The sequence below is a fragment of the Platalea leucorodia genome (assembly GCF_965183815.1).
Source record: "Platalea leucorodia genome assembly, chromosome: 5".
NCBI classification, from domain to species: Eukaryota; Metazoa; Chordata; class Aves; order Pelecaniformes; family Threskiornithidae; genus Platalea; species Platalea leucorodia.
In genome coordinates, this window is record NC_138827.1 from 94,224,791 (window position 1) to 94,238,528 (window position 13,738).

Sequence of the window (13,738 nt, forward strand, 5' to 3'; positions counted from 1 at the left end):
ATCGGCTGCCTCTGAAGCAACAGGGCTCAAGCGCAGACACCGCCGGCTTCCCTCCCTGCGGCTCCAGGAGGAAAAACGAAGGGAAAAAAAACCCAAAAACCAAAAAGCAAGCGCATTGCACTTTTCCCCCCGCCGAGGAGGGGCTGAGCCCCGCGGCGGGGACGGGCGCGCACAGGCGCGGTGCGGGGCTGCCGCCCCGGGGACCGGCGGGCCCGGGCAGCCCGGGGGGGGCCGCCCTCCGCCGCCGCGGGTGCCGGGGCTCCTTCGGGCCGCGGCGGGGAGCCCGGCCTTCCGCGGGGCGCTGCGTGGCCGCGGGGCGGGGAGGAGGCCGGGCCGGCGGCGGGGAGCGGCGGCAGGTGCCTCCCCCCGCCCGCGGGCCGCGCCCGTCCCCGCTCAGCCCCGCGTCCGCCGGGCGGGGGAGCGGCGGGCGCCGCCGGGGCCGACGAGGGGGAGCCGGGGAAGGGGAGGAGACGGCGGCGGGGCGGGCAGGAGGCGGCGGCGGGCAGGTGAGGGAGGGGAGGCGCGGCGCGGCCGGCTCCTTACCTGCTGGGCGGTGGGGCATGCTGCGGCGGGCGGGGGCAGCGCGTCCCGGCGGGCCGGGGAGCCCCCCGCCGCCGCCCCCCGGGCCGGCCGCCCCGCCGCTCGCCTCTTCCGCTTTGTTCCGCCGCGGCGGCTTCTCCTCCCGCTCCCGCCGCAGCCGCGGGACGCGTAACATGTGCCTGGGGAGGGCGGGCGGCCGCCCGGGGTGGCACTTTCGGCGGGGCGGGGAGCGCGGCGGCCGGGCCCCTCCGCCCCCGGCCCCGCGGAGGAGCGGGGCTGTCAGATCCAGCCCATCTGCCGCGATCGCAATCGGTCGCAACTGAATGGCTCCGGCAAATCTGCGCCGGCAGCAGCAGGGGCTCGCCGCGGAGAGGCGGCGGGGGGGGCCGGGCGGGGGCGGCCATTGTCTGCGGCGCCGGGGCCGGGGCGGCGGGGCTCCCCCGGGCGGGAGCTGCCCGGGGCCGGGGCGGCCGGGCGCCGAGCCCCGTCCTGCCGGCGGCATCGGGGCAGCTGCCCCCGGGCCGCCCTTCTGCGGGGGGTCTGGGCGGCTCCCCCACTGCCTGCCCGCTGGTGCGCACAGCGCGGAGCGAGCCCTCGTCCTGCATCGCCCAAAATGAAATGCAACTCTCAAGTTGATACCGTTTCGGCTGCCTTCCAAAGTCAGGAGAGCAGGCGCTCGGCGGGGCAGAGCCCGGGCCCGCCGTGCTGGGATGACTTGGGAAGCGCCGAGTGCTGCGGCTCTGCCCTGCCAGCTCCCGGTGCCACTGAGGCTGCTGGGGGCCTGGTGGTGCGGCTTGCAGGGAGAAGACTTAAGTGGATGGAGGTTTGCAGGCTTTTAAAACCCCGTGTTGGATGGAAAAACGGTTCCTAAAGAACCACGGAAAGCTTTGTCATCCGGTAGTCAAAAAATGGCAAGTCAAAAAATTTTCCCAGTTCCAATAAATCCCATTGGTCTTATTTTTGGATGCAATCAGATCACTTCTAGACACAATACATTTAGGGGAACCTAAGTGTAGAGTAAGCAAGAGCTCAGGCAGGATTCTCTGGTTTAATTAGAGGAAGGGTGAGATGGAGGTCGTGGAAACAAAGTGAGAACACCTGAGATGGTGCAAACGAGAGATAGCTGGGTACGCTGGGGTAAAGAGACTGCGGGAGTCACAGGGTGTGAAGTAAATCCTCGTTATGCTGAGAGAAGAATTAAAGGGTAGAGCTGTATCTGAGAACGAGACACGAGAAGTATTGGAGAAATAAAGCTTCAAAAATGAAGGTGGTAGGAGTTTTTCTGCATTTTGAATTTGGAGGTTTTTGAGCAGAGGAGCCATACGCTCTCAAGAATGAATAAATCATTGGAATTAAGTATACCACCAGAAATAATGCTCAGGTTCTACTTAACAGATTGGCTGTAGCTGGAGACGGGGCCTTTTGCAGAAGGAACCTCTTCCTGTGGCAGTACGGAGAACAATCTTTGCAGCCAAATATACGACTGTCTTGTCTTAGGTAAACCGGTAGCCAGGTCTGTTAACGCAGAGTTTCTTGCAGGTTGGGAATTCTTTTTTTCAGTGTAGTATGGGAACCTCCAAAATTACCTGAATCTGCCAAACTTAAAACGTCCTTTCCGGGAGAGCAGCTTACAGAGGCACCTTGGTCTCTCCTGATGAGACACACCGGTTCAGTTTTCTGAGGGCTGATCGAGAGTCCTGAGCTAGTCAAAGTCCTTGGGTTTAAATCAGTGTAATTGGGTGAAGTATAAAGCCTATACTACGCTGCGAATCAGAGTAGATGATACAGTGATGTTCTTCAGTACTACAAAACTCCATGAAAGAAAGCTGCAGAGAAGCACAAGAAGGGAACCAGGCAGAATGGCAGCTAAAAGGTCAGAGTCTCCAAATCCAGCAGGATTTGGGGTCTCCAAATGGATTCTAGTTCTCTGTTAGAACGGGGTTGTCGTGGTTTAAACCATGATCCTATAGCAGTCACAGCACTGAATGTCTACAGAAGTGTTTAATTGCTTTGTTGTGCAGGGAAACGCCTTGAGCAACTCTCCTAAGAGCTAATTTTAATTACTGAGTTTAAAAATATGTTAATTTTCTGTTTAAATAGAAATAATAACATCCCAATAAAATGTAATCACATTATAATGCCCGTTGCTTGCACAGTCAACCTAAATCACCTATCCAGATTCCTTTAGTGATTAAAAACTGCAAAGGCTAAATGGTTTTTGAGACTGGGGTAACTTAAGGGTGGCTGCACTGGATCTGCCCAAAAGGTCTGTGTAGCTCAGTATCGTTTCTCTAACAAGGGCAAAGCCCGAATGCCCGGGGAAAGGTACACCACTTTTCCACTCTCCAGCCATCTGGGAGCTCAGGGATGTCCTGAGCCAAGCTTGCCCTCTCTCCGTTTAGTACATCTCATTAGATCTCTACCGTGACTTTGTCCAGTCTCTAACTGCACCCATGTACACTTTTAAGATCGACAGTACCCTGTTGCGGATGCTCTGAATCTTGCTTACATGAAAATCTCTTCCTTTCAGTTGTTTTTCGATGTGCCACCTGTTAGCTTCATCCTATACCCTGTATTTCTTGCACTGAAAGAAGGAGCAGACAGCCTGCTCCTCTCCATGCTGCTCACGTTTTTAGCTCTGTCATTCCCCTGCCTAAGTTACTGCTTTTTCAGACTCAAGAGTCCTAGCTGTTCCATATGAAAGCCATCTCATGCTTCTGATTACCCTTTTCTGCCCTCCCCTGAACTTTTCCAGTTCTCTTGCACCTTTTCTGAAGTGGGGGACCAGAACTGCAACTGGTATTCAAGATGCAGTAAAATCACCAGCATAATTATGATCCCCTCGTAAGTGTGATACTGCAGATGTTAACATGCTGTGCCAGTCTAGTCAACAAATCTTTCTATCAGTCCATAAATTATTGCATAGCAAGCTTTTATTTAAAGATCGCATCTATCCACAATTCTCCTTTCCCAAATTCCTAGTGCAATCATTGAATGATTTCACCAGATAGGTTAGATTAACCAGGACTACAGGAATGAAAAAGTGTATTGCCAGTCCTTTAATTATTTTCAGGCCCGGGCTTACATCCACTGAAATCAAGAGCAATGGAACTGGTCTCCTACTCTGTAACTAGAAGTGATTTAGAATTAAAAAGAACCAGTATTTATCTACAGTTTTAAAGCTATAATTACAACTTGAAAGCATTTTTTATGCATATCGAGCTTTACCATTCCTGACAGCTGAGATACTGTTCTTCTCTGTCTCTTTAAGATTAATGGTATCTCGGTTTCATACACAGCAATAAGTACATGTTCCAAATCATTAATTATTTCTTGTCCCTAGGCTTGCGCAATTTTATCTAGCATAGACGTTTCTAAAACAATACACTAGTCTTCAAACAAAATTCATTACTTTGCTTACCATTGCTCTGGAGTGATAGTAAAAACACAATGCTTGCACTTCAGAACACAGAAATGAAGTAGATGATAGCATGTTAATGGTAGCCATAGTTTTAAATGCAGAAACCCAACAGCTGGCACTGACAAATGCATTAATCGCCCAGTATAGGAATTTTGTCATTTTCTCAGAGACATCAAGGTACTGTTAAAGATGGGACAGATGCTTCTTAAACTGGCTTCTGTCTCTCAGCTGGCATCATGTACACATGGAGGTGATCCGCCTCTGCCCACTGTTGCGTTCCGCAGCTCTTTCAAATGGGAGATACTTGGGAAAGAACAGGTACGTTGGCAGGTTGGAAGTGACCGATTTGCCCAGTAATCAATAATGCCAAAATAACCATGTAATCTTCAAGAGGGTCTGTGCTTCAGGGAGAAACATCATACTTACTTAAAAATCTGGGGGGAAGAAGCCTCCGGAAATGTACAGTTATTAAGGTTAACTCACTTCTCATCCTTTTTTAATACTGATTTATTTACTTAGGGCTGAAACTATATCTAGGTGATGTAACACTAAATTTTCAGATATTCTACCTAAAGGTCCCTAGCACTTAACACCAGCGGTGTTCCAAAACTGTATTAAACATGAATAGGGCAGAAATCGCTTGTATTGACGTCATTTATAGAAACAGTTCCCCTTTCAGCCTGACACAGGACACTGTTCAGTGAGACCTGGGGCAGCACTGCCCTTTTGGGGACTTCAATTCAAATATCGGAACGATTGCCTGCGCATCTGGGAAAACTGCCAGGCAGGCTACTGCACAAAAAGCTGCGTGACAGTAGCTGACGGGGACCCTCACTGAGCGCCCTGCACTGGCAGAAAAAATCACTTCATGGATCAGCCGCTCGAGGAGCGGTCCCAGAACAAACTGGTCCCCAGTAACCATGTTGGCATTTCCCAGTCCAGACTGGTAAGCAGGACTATGGGAAGACTCGCGGTCTGGCTGCTGCCTTGTGCCGTCATCTGTTACCGTCAGCTCCTGCTGCTGATGGTTACATTCAGCCTGAAAAGGATTCTATAAAAGTTTTTTCTTGATCTCAATGGAAATTTGGAATTTAGATCTTGCATGGGAATTCTGCGTATCTTTTGAATTGGCTGAAGAAAGGGTCAAGCGCTGCCATTTGCACACTTCCACATTGCAGAACAGAAGCGAAAGGAAATCATGACGTTCCTGTCGCTGGGAGAAGGCCAGCGTTTGCCATTTTTTCAAGCATTTCTAACAGTGTTATTAGAGAAAAGGAGAAGAGGGATTGAGAGTGCTTCCAACTTTGATCGGTGTTTGTGGACCCATCTCTCCCAGGGCCCTGCAGGAAGACAGGTCCTTCCTTTGCATTTGATCTCTCTTCCCCAACTGGGAAGTGGAAGATCATAAAAATACAGGAAGCCTTACAGGAACCACACCGTACGCACTTGTTTCTCTCAAAAGGGCTTAAGAGGCTCTCGACTTCCCTGGTAGAGGACTAAGAATCTGCTGAATGAAAAACAATATTGGATTTATTACAGCATTATCAGGCACTGAACTGGGAAGAATTTGAGAGGTAGCATCAAACTAGCACCAAACCTCCTCAAGTACTGAGCAGTACAAGCATCTGCCTCTTCTGGCACCACGTGGAAGCAGCTAGGCTTATCCCTCTGCCGTCTCTAAAGGCGCTACATAAATTACAGCAAACTAAATATCCTGCAAAAGCTGGTATCTCCTTACTGCTAAGCATTTGCTGGAGATTAATCTAGGTTTTCTATTTTTTGCTTATTTAAGTTACACTCTCTAGACTCCGCTCAGCTAATCAGGTGGTAATAAAACTAAGAGGTCTGTATTTTGCAAGCTTTTATTCATTTTTCAAAATCTCAGGGGAATATCTACATAAGCAAGAGTTTGCAAATTCTGAGCTATGCCGATTTAAGTAGGAAAAAAATATGCTCAGGTCTTTAATATCTGATGAATGCTGCCTTCTATTTGAAACCTTGTCCCTAGTGGAACCCATTACAATAATGTTTATACAGGCTTATGCTATAAATGCGTGGTATTTTCCCTACAGCAGAATATGTTGGAATTTACTCCTGATTAAAAAAAATAATGTGCAAATGGGCCATATCCCAGAATATGGGTTGCTATAGACATAATTATACCCTTTTATTAACAAATAAAACAATGGAAAATATAGTTTGTTAACATAAAAAGGGCTTCATACAACAAGCAGAATTGATAGGAAGCGCACCCTGGATCTCCTGCAACGTGTGTCAACGGGAAGCCAGCCAAATCCTACAGAATTAAAGGAAACTTTCAGAAAGCTGAGAAGTACCTCCCCCAGCTCTTCCAGCCTGATTACAGTCAGTGTCAGCGCTGAAGAGGCGATCAGGTGAGCCTCCTGGAGAAGGCTAAACTGCACTTCTGCAAAAATACACTCCAGTACGTCTGGATCTTTAGCTGCCAAGTGCACACAAAGCCTGGAGAGAGGTGCTGACTGTTGCAGTAGAAAGCGGGAAGATGACAGTGATGGATCAGCGCATGCTTAACATTAAATAACAAGAAGAGGCGATGTCACAGCAATATTTCGGTTGCACAGGTGTCCTGCTTTCAACTCGGGCGGTACTTGTCCTGTAATAGGCCCAGCCACATGACACAGGTACCTACATCCATGGTTTTCCCTATGTTAAAACCCTTTGCACCAGCACAGCAACACCAATATACTTAAAAATAAACTGCCTCGCGAGAACAGGGTGGAGCCCTCCTCTCCTTCTCCCCTTGGCTCTACCCATCCCCTGACAGAGGAGATCTTTTACACGGACTTTTATACTGTGGAGTGACAAGGGCCAAGGACAGGAGCTGGAGAGGACGCTTCCAAGATAGGTCTCCTCTTCCACACCTCATCATGCTATGAACCATAGATACAAGAAAATGCTCTCCCATCATGGAGCACAGGATAAGATTGTCACCAAGCTTGCTTTAAGCCATAAAAACTTTCAAAGATTCAAGCAGTGATGCGGGAACTTCATTCTCCAGATAGGAGTGAACAGGGTGACAACACACAGTGCTGTGACATGAGAAATACAACCGTATTATTGATGCACTGAACTGGAACACACAAAAACTCTGGCTCACACACAGATCTCTTGTATAAGCTCCATGACTTAGTATATTCACAACTTTATTTTTCTCTGTAAAAAGCGATTATGTTATTTCTTGTTTCATCCTTGGGGCTAAGGAGATGAAAACCATTTCTCACTTTGTGTGGAACAATGCGGCCCTGTTCTCACTTGGGGTCTTAAAGTCTTGCTTTAATGTAATTTAGAAAAAATAAAAATGGTTGAGCATTACAGAATGAAATAGAAATGCTAAACTTGATTATTTAACTTCTCTTTCACGAGTGAAACTGATTTACAGGGAAAGGTGCTAACCTGACTTGCATGACTTCATATACATTTTCTCACTGGCCTCTTCTACATCTGCCATCAGCACTGCCCCGTTTGTAGACTTTATTAGTGAAACAGGTCAGTGACGTGCCATTCCTTTAAAAATAACAAATTCATAAATTCTCCATTTCTCCTTCCTTAAACCCAGCACCCTCTCTAAAACCCCATCTCCCAGCCTGTGTCTGTGCACTGCTCGTTTCTATAATACATTTTGACATCCTGTTTTTATAAGAGCCCAAATTCTCCTTTGTTGCCTTGATGTAAATCCATGGGTTTTCCTCTGCCAAATAGGAAACAGAGGCTCCATGTAAAGATACAGTTGTTCAGTCTTAGAGAAGACTTCAGGGCAATGTCACTGTTACTCATAGGAATTATTCTTCGCTCTGTGAATAATTCCAATAAAATAATTGGAATTATCTGAGGAGTGAAATATGATTCAACATGAATAAGCGTGGCTGTGCCTAGACATTAGTGGAAGACTAAATTCAACACCAAATAATAAAAAGAGACTACAGACAGTTTCCATTTGGAAATGTTTGGTTTTTTAAAAAAGACTAGATAATCTCTGAGCAACAACAGATACTTGCGTATTCATATCTTGTGGATCATTATGTTGATGTGTTCTTTGGATCCGTATCTGAAAACGGAGGTACCGTTTCAGATGAGTAGGTGGTCTGACGTTTCCCCACGTGGCCGGTCCTTTTGGGTCGGCCTGTATTTCCCCCATGCAGCGATGCTGCGGTTGTGCCCGCTGCCTGCTACCTGAACCAAAGTGTGCCCTTCAGGAGACACGGACAAAAAACCTGCCATACACACTTAGCTTCAGATAAAATCAGCTGAAAGCATTTTTTTTTCTAACCCTAAATAGCCACTAAAGTAATATGTGTATCTGCATACAGAAAAGATTTTGTTCGTATAAAAAATCTAAAACAAACAGAGAACCATGCCAAGATTATACATTTCATTTCCCAGCATACAAATGAGGATCTAATTTACTCTGGGCTGTTCATGCATTTTGCTTTTAACAAACATCCATATGTCAAATAGACCTTCCACATACTTCCCTGCTGGAGTTTTTTTTCCTTTCAACTTGGTAGGGAACATTTGTGATCCTTATTCTACCAAATATATCTAAAGAATATATTTTGCTCAAGGCCTTCTATTTTTTAGTCTAAGAGAAACAAATCAATTCATAGCTCTGGCAGTCTCACTATTAAGACAAGCATACATCTGTGCAAAAATACCCCAATCCCTAATTAATTACAGAATGTTATTAACATTTTAGAATTTAGCATGGGTTAATTTCTGTAATTTTACAAACATGACCATATGAAGTTACTTTTTAAAGACCACTTTTCCATCTTTTGTCTGCAGTTTTAAAATCTGGGTAGTTTAGCATAGATACGGAGATATGTGCGCGTATCAAAATTATTTTGTATTCAGATATAAATCCTTTATGTCAAAACTTCAGTAACTGAGGCTTGACACTTCACCCCTGACTCATGCAGCACTGATGGCCAGTGTTCATAGGAGTTTTCTCTGGTTAAAGGAAATAGGCTGAGAGTCATATTCTTTAAAATTAGTACTTGTTATGAATGTATAACGCCAAAAATCATCCCAGGTCATATTTCTCATACACCACAGCACATCAAACTGAGCTTAATTTTAAGTCAGCTTAGTAAATACTCCACAAAAACATGCCCAACCAGAGTTAAAATGCCTCACTGTTGAAGGAGATTTACTTATTGATCAGGTAAAGAGTTGCACATCAAATGACTCTCAACTTTTACCAGTTGAGCTCCGTTATTTTATATGACTAATCAGCGCAACTGATAAATTTCAAACAGCTGTAAACTTGTGTAAGATGCCTATTTTACTTTTTATTTGTTTAAAAGACAGCGATCAGTCTTGAACATTGAGATAAATGATACGCAAATATGCACTTTACTGCAACTTGCAACAAGTGTTCTAGCAGCTGTCCCGTCTTTTCCCTTGGTTACAAGTTTAGGATTTATAGTGGACTTAAGTAATCCATAAAGTTAATTTGCAATCTTTAACCTATTCTCTCTTAACTTTTCTGTGATCCTATTAAAAATATGATTTGTAAGGCAAACAGTAAAAGACTTGCTTTTCTATATACTCGTCATTCACACTACTCTCATCCAGTTCAGTCATGAAAAAGTATCTGTAACCGCTGTGGTGTGAGATGGGCATTGTACCGGGGAGCCAGAGGAAGCGAGCGGCTCTCATTCATGGATAATACAATGGCGGTGCTTTTGGGGGCCTGGAACTACATCTGCACTGCTCACTGAACCATCCTAATTTACACTCAGCTACAGAAAAGCACATGCGGCCAAAAATCAGATACATTTTTAATTGGTATTCTAATGCGCATATTCAAATACTAATCCTTGGTAGAATTGTGTATCTGAAGCAGTATTGCCAACTCTGTTAGACAACTTGGTAGCCTTATATGTTTTTTATCTACATTTTTGTGTGAATTTTTTCACGCTTAACATCACCGATCAGAAGCCCCAGCTTTAGAGAGACATATATGCTGTTGTAATGTTAGTTGGAAACATCCGAGTAGCTGTGGTGACTGAATGGCTCCTAATTGCCAAACTCAGTTCTGCTCTGCCTCGGCCAGCCTCACCTACAAACACTAAGGAAACTGAAAGGAATACACCAGTGTTTTAATGGATTTTCCAAATTTATCATATATATCCACTGCTATATCCAGCAGTGTTGTAGAGATGTAGCAAAAAACCCCCAAAACAGCACTACTACTCCCCCCAAAAAAACAGCAAAACAAAAAACCGAGAAAGAGATGAGAGGTGGGCGTTACTGGCTAATAGCACAAAACACCTTTTTCCTGGCTTTATCCACTGGCAAGACGGGGTGACAAGACAGGTGGACTGAATATCGAGAAGCAAAGAAGGAGGAAGCCTTATGCTCTTAAAACCCACACCAAACCAGTCCAAACCAAACCAATCTCTGCCTGCTGATTGTGGGCTACAATAACAATTTTGCAAGATAATTCATTCCAAATACAGTCTATAACCCACATTAGCATCATAGACCAGAGGCAACTTTTGTTATCGGAAACTTCCAGAAAGGGTTAAAATGGGGTTTCAGCCCCAAGACCTGTCTGCTTTGACCTTAATTCCCCTCGGGCCAAGTTACTAAGGCACTGACAAGAAAGAGATACTTGTGCAGAGCATGACCTTATTTAGCTGGGGTAGCATTTGTGTTTTTTCACAGCCTTCATTACTGTAATATCATAGATAGGGTTTTTCATTTGTTTGCCATGCAACTTATTCCCCTAAGATTAGTCCTTTTCTAGTCAAGCAGTTTAAAGCTAATCACAGTTGTTATTTTAATCTGTGCTCACCATTAAGAATTCTTGCGGAGCTATTTTGCTTGTTAGCAATTACGGTCTCCCAATGGAAGTTCATGATTACAGCAAAAGCAACCTGTTTAATACTTGGCACCTCTTTAGTATACAAGCATTAAACCCAGGAGCATAGAAGCATGCTAATGCTGCTGATGAAAGTATAGCAAATCTATTTAACAAACTCTGGTTTTAAAATACAGCATTGGAGAAATGCCATGCGGTCCTCGCACATTTGTGGTCCTCCGCCTCTTGTGTTTTTCATTACTGTAATCAGGTAATAAGGTGCTGTTGATCCTTCATTCATTTTATGATTGTCATGTCTGAAATGCAGGATATCCTAACACTTTCACCAAGACAGCCTAAAGGCTCGGTCCTGGTTCCAGTAGTACCAGTAATAAAATTCCCTTGAAAAGCCTGAAGAACAGGGTCCGACTCTTGCATATTTAGGCAGGCATCCTACGCTGAAATATGAATTCTTTCTTCTGTTAAGGGAACTGATAATTGCTGTCACTGATCTATGTGTCAAGACTTAAAAATGATGATCTACTGTCAAGGTCAATTAGCAAAGGCCGCAGGAGCAAATTTCTGCTCCTCATGTTGATTGTCCATGTGATTCTGCCATAAAAATTATACATAGTAACACACATTAGCTGAATTAGATAGAGAATGAAATGACTACATGAGAAACAACACTGCAGGGGCATCCTCCACCCCGACCCAATTCTGTTCTATTTAAAGTTATTTCCAGACAGGGTAGGGCAGAGAAATCTAAAATAATCCAGTGTTCTGGTTCAAGCTGATACAGTGAGATGCACAGTCGCTATTGTGATCATCTCCAGTGATAAATGTTGGTGATTTACATTGACAGGGGTCGAATTTGTCGCACATTGGATAAATTTCTTTTGTTCAAACTTGGGAAATGGGGGAACCACTGACAAGTCAAATATGCTATCATTTTCATCATTCTTCATGTGAAAATAATTACTGTAAAATGTTCTGTATAAGAAAAGCTATGTTAAAAAAATCTGCATCTCCACATACTCATGAGGTACCTTCACTCGTTGCTGTAAACGTTTTAAAGAACAGAACATCTGAAGCTGAGCTAGAGGTCTATTTTAGTAGAAAGCTATAAAACGTGACCTAACCATAGTCAGTTCTCCTGGGACGGCAATTACAGCAATAAATGTTCCACAGCAGATGCTAATGCCGTGTATAAACAGTCGTCCTCTAAAATGAAAAGAAATTTTTGCCCCCACATGTCTTTTAGGGTCCCATTGTACGTGTGGAAATGTAAAGGAAATGTAAAATTGATATGCGCACCATGACATCGGCTTTAGTCTCCTCTGTCTTAGCCTGGCCGCTATAAATCTGTCCCGGCTGTAAGTAACGCTGAAGGAGCTAAATGGTCAGAATTTGTGTCTGTCTGTTTTATTAGCTCGCCTAGAGTAAAGTAGAGGTTATCGGTCAACGTCAGGTTCAGCGCCCAGTGACCCACTGGGTTAAAATTGTGGTAGTCACAAATCAAGAGCATAATGAAGTCTGAGAAGAGGGCTATGCTGATTTATTAGGACATCTGTCTGGCTATAGACAGCCTAGTACTGCCCCTGCGTAGTGCGAGCTATTAGCATAATCCTCACCATGAAACATCTTAGAGATTTAAAAGAGAAGAATAAAGTGTTCAAAGAAGACCGGCAAAACCAGAAGGGTTTATCTTGTAGTGCTCGTTGTAAGTCTTAACTTTTTATGCCAATACCCCATAAAAATAATAGTTAAAGTAAATTAATATTAAAAATAAATTACTGTCTTCAGTTTTCCAAACCCAGTGAATTTTCAGAACACATCTGAATGTCTATTTGTAATAAAATAAAGTCACTACCCCTGCTACTTTTCAAAGACTTTCTCATCTTTTAATTTTTTATTATTCATTTATATTTAACCACGGTACTGTCATCCACATATAATGTTATCATCACCTTCATTCTTACAAAAGCAGTCTCCTGAATTCTGTAATCTTAAATGTAAACTTCAGTGTTTTGTGCCAATTTTGACTACTTTTGAAAGAAAGTAGGAATTAAACACAAGCTTTCTGAGTTTTGCCTATAAATAAGACTAAGCCCGTATCATAAATGCTGTATGCTGTAAATGCTGCAATACTGCGTTCTATCCTATAGGCCAAGAAGTTTGTGAGATGCATACCAACTAGTAGTCATGTGCAAAGCTACTTTTTTTGTACATAAGAGGCATTCAACTGAAAAATCAGACAGATCGTTATTTCTTCCTTGATCACAACTAGGATGAAACAGGTTTTAATTTATGAAGATTAAATTATTCCCTGAAGATTACTTTCTATTTGACTATGTATTAAAGATTGTCACCGCTCATATGCCTTCAGAAAAAAAAGTTAAATATTGCATTTAAAAAAATATATATGGCTGTGAATGTTGAATGAGTTTCATCACTGGTATTATTCAATTTCCTCTGTATTAAATGTTATCCCAGATAGGAATTTAGCTGGTAACTATAAAAATATGAGATAGTGAGTAGTTAATAAATAGATGCTGAATACTTCAAAAATACAGAGTACAAGCAAATACTGCAAAGTGCTGTCACCCAGATCTTTTTGGACCAGCTGTGATAATAACAATTGTATACAAATTAAAAGTCTGGAAATGAATTTAAAAATTCAAGAGATAATTAACTCATTAAGGGTGTGAGACTTCTGCGGCTTCTGAAGGTTAGGTAATTTCTTGGCTATCTTTACCATTTCATATCAGAACAGCCCTGAAACAACAGCTAGAGAACAGTACTGCCAAAATACAATGAAGAAGCTATAGATTTAACATTTTTGCCATCACATCACTGTTATGAATGACACTTGATCAACTTCGGGAAGATGCAAACAATGCACACCCTCTTGCCCTAGCTAACGAAGGCAT

General features: G+C 43.8%; 1 protein-coding gene across 1 annotated transcript in view; it reads right to left on the minus strand.

Moving 5' to 3' along the window:
• The window catches only part of NCKAP5 (NCK associated protein 5), a gene marked incomplete at both ends in the record, with an annotated part of 383,473 nt that overhangs the window by 259,594 nt on the left and 110,141 nt on the right, over positions 1-13,738 (minus strand). The gene's annotated exons all lie outside the window — the stretch shown is intronic.